Here is a 7,117-nt window from a genome sequence, read left to right as displayed (position 1 = left end):
GAGAAGCAGGATTCACAGGATTACACCTGGTAACTAAATTTCCTTGTAACATAATCAAGCAACCACCACGTCAGAGAAGCCCTGGTGTTCGGCTGTCACATGGTCCCAAGGAAAACACCCTAAGTTTCGCAAATCCGGTTCTTCCACTGACTCAGTACTGGTTGCCAACATGCAAACCATTTCAACTCTTTACTGGCAGTATTATCATGTATGAAATAATCATGAAAGACTTTTCTTACCAAAGTGCTCTGCATCAACAATGGATCAAAATAATCATTCTAATAGAAAATGAGTCAAAGAGATCATAGGTGCTGGATATACTAGATAGGCAGGGTTTTGGATGAGCAAAGGGTTGGGACAACATTGCTATGGGCTGTCTCATTTCCTAGACTATGGACTGGAACCATATAAAAAGAGCTCATATCCCAGTGCTCCTCATTCACTCATCTTCACTCCTTTGCATTTGTCCTAGCTGCTGAAGAGGGTAAGTCTGATTCCTATTGTTTCTATCTGCTACTTGAATGGAAGCCTTAATATAATCCTTTGCAAATTCTAGTCTTAAATGTATTCCTGTCTCTGGACTGGGCTTTCCCTGTCCTCACCCTCTGTGTATATGGTTGCCTCTTTATGCTAGCACCAAAAAAACTTGTGGTGCACGGACAATACCAGAAAAACAGGGGAAAAGGTAAACGAAAGGAGCCTACAGAAGGACCAGGTCACAGAGCTGAATGAGAGATTGTTTGGTGCCAGGTTAATGACACTGGTTCAAAATGGCTTCTGAAGGACCGAGTTGTCCAAACTTTTAACTTAGGCTGAAGTTTGACAGACAGGAAAGTATGCAGCATTTTAGAAGCAGCTTTCCTTTCTCATGAGCTAGTTGTATCTTGTTGCAGAAACCCACATCAGAGTGACACTATTGTTTGAAGTCACATATTCTAGATGATCTCCCAGAAATTTTGGCACCAGTGTTTTGAGGATTCATGTTTCCACTAGCTTAAAAGTGAAGAAGAAGAAAGAACTTCCCTTGAGTTCTGTAGAAATAGAAAAGGGAAGGGGAGAAGGTCCTTTCTGGTTCATTTAACACAGAGTGTCTCTGCCTTGTTTCTTGCAGCTTTGCCCACACGACAGAAGATGTGCTCCCGCAGACCTTGCCACGAGCGTGAAACCTCCTGCCACAGTTCTGGGTCTCGCTGCCATGAGTCCAGACCTTCCTGCAACATCACTGTGGTAGAGAGACCATACTGCTGGCAAGGGCAACAATACCGTCCACCCTACTATCCAGTGCAACCCATCTACCCAGGCTATCAGCAGTGCTGCAAGTACCCTAAGATCCCACAGTGCCCCCAGTACCCACAGTACCCCCAGTATCCCCAGTTCCCACAGTACCCCAAGTAACAGCCAGAAGAACAGCAAGGAGAGAAGCCAAGACCTGCATGTTCCCTTCCTCCTGTTATGAAGATGGCTCATGTGCCGAAGGTTGCTTTGTCTTGTTGCATAAATTGCAGCTTCTCTATGTATGTCTGTGCCATGTTTTGAAGATTTGCCCACTGTATAAGTGTGAAGTGTTCTTAACGAGGGTCCTTTCCGGAGTCGTGTATGCTCCCAGACTATGGGAATTGTTCTAATCTTGCTTTCCTACTTCCTACTGCAGCTTGATATGGCACACAATAAAACATAACATTCACAAAAGCATCATGGTATTTGCCTTTTCGTTTGGTCATGAAATATCCTCGTTTCTAGTTATTCTTCAGTGTTTCCGAATGTTTCCTAATGTTTCCTAATGTTATTCTCTCCTGCGGGAGAATAATATATTCATACCTCCCAGCGAACACTACTGGAGAACCATGCACCATTGCCCGGGTAACTGCAGCTCTTCCAAGGAAATCTGACCTAATGCACACTGAACAAACCCCTCTCGGTGGGAGGTATAAGAGGGCATACACTACTCTCACCGCCGATTGTGATGAGAATGATTCCCCTCGACTATTACCTAAGGCTGAATACGTAGCATTAGCTGTATCTATGGTGGGGGTTCCGGGCCTCGCTGTAAGTAATAGCAGAAATCTTAATGCAGTTGCCTGTGTTCTAGCAAAAGGACTAAATGCTGCATACCGAGCTCTTTCAGCCCTGAATGCTGAACAAAAACAATTAAGGGACGCTATCTTGGAGAACAGAACCGCTATTGATTATCTCTTACTATGACACAATCTTGGGTGTGAAACTTTAAAAGGAATGTGTTGTTTCAACCTCACCAATAATTCTGTGCTAATTGAAGACAAAATTGGTGCCTTACAACAATTGGCACAGACGTTAAAAGAATCATCTGGCTTAGACTTTTCCTGGCTAAGTTCCTGGCTTCCCAATTTTAGATGGTCAAGACAGTTATTTAGTACAGTTGTCTCTTTCTGTGTTATAGGAATCATGGTTTGTTGCTGTATCCAATGCTTACCTGTTTTTATATCTATCTTCAGGCCTAAGGTAAATCAAATGATTTTACAAACAAAGAAAGCTGATGATACTAGATTTGTGTTAAACCAAATTGAATGGAGCAATTATAATAATGATTAAAAATGTTCCAAAGGGGGGAAATGTAAGGAGTGACCTAGAAACCTCTACTCAAAGATGAAGAAGAAGAGAATGCTATGTGACGAATGCCCATCTGCAATGATAAGTAGGAGATAGTCCTAGATAAAGGGTGCTTGAAAACAGAAGAAGAAACACAGTACTGGGATAAAGGGCTCATTAAAATACTAAAAATCACACCCCTAGGTGGGGAAAAAGTATGCTAATGAAACACACATGTATGTAAATGAGATACATGGCTAAAACACAGGTATACAGACATGCTCAGTAAAGAACTTCTTGCATCACTCACTTATAACCAATCATCAAACAAGCACGCTTGCAAAGGCTTGAAAACTCCTGTATAAAAGATGCTTAGAAGTAGCAGTGGGGTTGCTTGTTACGTGAATTATTCTGCTTGCACCTTTTATTGCTAGCAATAAACCTTCTTTGTACATTCACCCCTGGTATCTTTATTGGCCTTTGCATACTGGGCACGATCCCAGACTTGAGCTGGGGCACAACATTCTACATCAGCCATACAAAAAAAGAAGATCAGAGACCTCAGCCTCAGAGACCTGAACCTTTGGGTTAGGTGATGGGGCATTTGCACCAAGGTGGCAGAGAGTACAAAGAACTGGTAAATGTGACTTTTCCTAGGTTTCTAAATGACTGCAGTGTTCAGGAATGCATTTGACCAGCCCCCGTTCTCTGGCAGTACTACCACCAGAATTCCTTCAGTTTGTTTTAGGCCTTGTCCATACACACATCTGCACCAGCTGAGTTGAACAGATTCCATAAAGCTCTCTATGGACATGTGGAGCCTGTGTCTAGCTCCGCCTGGCCTATCAGGGTGTTGCCCCTCCCCTCAACTCGCCTGCCACGACTTGGATGTAATCAATTACCTTCAGAGGGGTCTACAGTGGAGATCTTTATCCTGGGTGGGGCCTCCCGATAGACGGTGTTACTCACGGTTGTCTGACGCGGTGGGCCACGGGGCTCCGCCTCCCCTACACCCCGTCCACACGCCAACCGCTGGGTGATGCGTTCCAGATGTTTCCAGGCCCTGTATGACAGCCTCAGACCGGTTCCCCGGTTCCCGGTCATTCTCCCTCCTGCTGGGAGTGATTCCTCCTTTCTCCTCTCTTACAGAAAATACTCCTCCGAATCAGGAGGAGCTGGTGGGTGCTCCCCTTGGTTCCAGCTCCCTCCTGGAGCCTCCGCTGTCTCCCCTCTCCTACCGTCAGCAGAGCGCTCCCCTGCCTCCTGAGCATCAGCTGCTTCAGGATACTGAGAGCGTGCCTCGGCTTGCACTCTCTGACTGCCTTTCACTCTGCTGTTCGCAAAAGGCTTACAGCTCTCGGCTAAGCTGCCTGCTTGAGACCCGCAGGCTGGGTCCTCTCCACTCCGTGCATGAGCCCACAGCACGGGCAGCCCACCCGTACTCTCTCTCCCTGGCTCCCCCGCTCTCCTTGTCCTGCCGGTGTTTTTAAACCTTCCCGCACAGGCAGCTACGGTCGCTGGGATTGGCTCACCTGTTCGCCGCGCTGGGAACAGCTGTTGCCAGAACCGGCGTAATGGTGGTTCACACGGCTGCAGCCGCGGATGCAGCTCCTCCTCCTGCTGCTCTTCAGCCGGTACGTATGCCCCTCTGGGGGCTTGCTTTCGGGGTCTGGGGTCTGTAGGTCCTCCCTTCTCTCCCTCATTAGCCTGTGGGGGCACTTTGCCGCCACAGACCTCCCCGCTTCAGTTGCCTTGTGGCGGCCGATTTTCTCTCGTGACGGCATGTGTCACCTGCTGCTCCTCCCTATGGATGTGGCCCGCACCTTCCTCTGCATCGTCTGTGCCTCCCCACCTGGACAAGAAGTCAGCCACAAAGTTATCTCTGCCCAGACGGTGTATCACCGTGAACTTGAATGGCTGTAAAGCCAAAGCCCAGCGGGTGATCCTGGTGTTCATGCTCTGTTTCTGTGTCAACCACTGTAGTGGTGCGTGGTCTGTTACTACCACAAATTCCCTCCCCATCAGGTAGTACTTAAAGTATTCTATTGCCCAGCGTATTGCCAGGCACTCCCTTTCGATGGTGGCATACCTGGTTTCTGCATGGCTGAGTTTCCTGCTGGCAAAGGCAATTGGGCACTCCTCCTGCCCGTGTTTCTGGAGTAACACTGCTCCCAGCGCCCATCCTGATGCATCCGTCTGTAAAACGAAAGGGGCGTTAAAGTTAGGCGTGCGCACGACAACGTCATGGCGCATTGCTTCTTTCAAATTCTGGAAGCTCTTTCGCATCCCTGGTGTCCATTTCAGTGGCATTACAGATCTCCCAGCTAAAGCGTCTGTAAGTGGTGTGGCGAGCGTTGCGAAGCAGGGTATAAATCACCGATAATAGTTAACGAGTCCCAAGAAGGAACGCAGTTGTTTGCGGGTTCGTGATTCCTGGAACTGCCTTATAGCCTCAATCTTATCTGTGAGTGGCCGAACTGTCCCTCGGCCTACTCGAAATCCCAGGTATGCTGTTTCTTTCCCCGCCAGTTTACATTTCTTTGGGTTGGCTGTCAGCCCTGCTGCTCGGAGTTCCCCCAGGACTGCTCTGAGGTCTCGGAGGTGTTGTTGCCAGCTGGTGGAAAATATAATGATGTCATCAATGTACGCCGCTGCGTATGCTGCGTGGGGTGCCAATAGGTTGTCCATCAACCTCTGGAACGTCGCAGCTGCTCCGCTGAGGCCAAAGGGCATCCGCGTGAATTCGAATAGGCCCCACGGGGTCCTGAAGGCTGTTTTGGCACAATCCTTGGGGCGCATCGGGATCTGCCAATATCCCTTTGCCAAATCAAGCGTGGTTATATACTGTGCTTCACCGATTTTCTCAACGAGGTTAGTGACATGGGGCATCGGAAAGGCATCAAACGTAGTCAGGGCATTGAGCTTCCTGTACTCTATACATATGCGCAATGACCCATCCAGTTTGATGACAGGGACTATGGGGCTCCGCCATGGACTGCGGGACGGTCGTATAATCCCTTGTTCTTGCATTCTCATGATCTCTTGCCGTACTTCCTGTTGCCACCGCTGAGGTATCGGCCTCCATCTCTCCCTCACCAGTGCTCCCTGAGGTGTCCTGATTTCATGTTCTACTCCCGTTACTCATCCTGGGATCTCTTGGAACACTGCCCTAAATTCCTCTATCAGAGCTACTAATTCTTGCTGTTGGTGATTGCCCAACTCCTTGCCCATTTGTACTGACCCCTCCTTCCCGGGTCTCCCTAACCCGGGACACGGCGGTCCCAGGTCCTCCTTTGTATCCTCGTCTAGGGCCAACCAGCCCTGAGGAGTTTTCCACTCCTTGAGCAGATTCACGTGGTAAATCTGTCATTCCCGGCAGTGGCCCGGTTTAAGTAATTCGTAATCCACGGGCCCTACTTGTCTCACCACGGTAAATGGCCCCTGCCACATGGCCAGCTGTTTGCTGGAGGAAGTTGGCAGCAATACCAAAACTTTGTCCCCCGACTGGAACGTCCATGTTTTCACCTTCTGATTGTAACGCCTTTCCTATATCCCTTGGGAGTCCCTCAGGTTTCGCCTGGCGATCCGTTGGGCCGTGGAGATTCGGTCTTGTAGCTCTTCCCGCTACCTCTCCGCCGACACCCCCAAGCTTCTCCCATTCTTCCCTTATGATTTGTAGCAGTCCCCGAGGCCTATGGCCATACACCAGTTGAAACGGAGAGTACTGGGTTGACTCTTGCAGAGCGTCCCTTATGGCGAACAACAAGGGTGTCAAGATAGTATCCCACCTCCGCGGGTCTTCCTGGGCACACCGCCTGAGCATCTGCTTGATGGTCCCATTTAACGTTTCTACCAAACCGTTAGTTTGGGGATGGTAGACCAAGGTCTTTAGCTGGGTGATGCCGAGGGTTTTACATAAAGCTTTCATTAACCCAGACATAAAGTTTGTTCCCTGGTCTGTGAGTATCTCCTGAGGTATGCCCACCCGTGCTATCCACTTAAGAAGTTCTTCCGCTACTCGAGTGGCGGTTATGGACCTTAGGGGCACGGCGTCTGGGAAATGGGTGGCTTAATCTACCATCACCAGGATATATTGGTATCTGTTATGAGACCTGGGGAGGGGTCCTACTATATCCAGGGCGACCCGCGAGAACGGTGTCTCTACTATTGGCATGGGCTTCAGGGGTGCCCTTGGGGGCTTCCATTCCTGGGCCCTCTGACACTCTGGGCATGCGGCCCCCCACCTTTCCACGTCTTCTTGGAGACAAGGCCAAAAGAATTCTTGGGCCAGCCTTGCCCGGGTCTTGTTACGTCCCAGATGGCCACCCAGGGGTGAGTCATGGGCCAATCTCCACACCACTTGGCAAAGTGAGGATGGGACCACTAACTGTCTCCCCCGTATGGTACCCTCCTCACCCCGTTGGACCCAATATAATAGCCCCCCTGTTACCTTGAAGCCGGGACGCCTCTGTGAGGGTCCTTCCCCGGGGTCAGCATCCCACATCCGCTGCAGTTCCGGGTCCTCATGTTGTGCCCTACGAAATTGGGCCGC

General features: G+C 49.5%; 1 long non-coding RNA gene across 1 annotated transcript; it reads left to right on the top strand.

Moving 5' to 3' along the window:
- The first annotated feature begins 210 nt into the window (after nucleotides 1-210).
- Nucleotides 211-1,692, top strand: LOC132245738 (uncharacterized). Its single transcript, XR_009457457.1, has 2 exons — nucleotides 211-484; nucleotides 1,112-1,692. It is a non-coding gene; the product is annotated as an uncharacterized LOC132245738 (long non-coding RNA).
- Nucleotides 1,693-7,117: the final 5,425 nt, after the last annotated feature.

The sequence above is a fragment of the Alligator mississippiensis genome, chromosome 15 (genome assembly GCF_030867095.1).
Source record: "Alligator mississippiensis isolate rAllMis1 chromosome 15, rAllMis1, whole genome shotgun sequence".
NCBI classification, from domain to species: Eukaryota; Metazoa; Chordata; order Crocodylia; family Alligatoridae; genus Alligator; species Alligator mississippiensis.
This window is presented reverse-complemented; position numbering and strand designations above follow the sequence as displayed.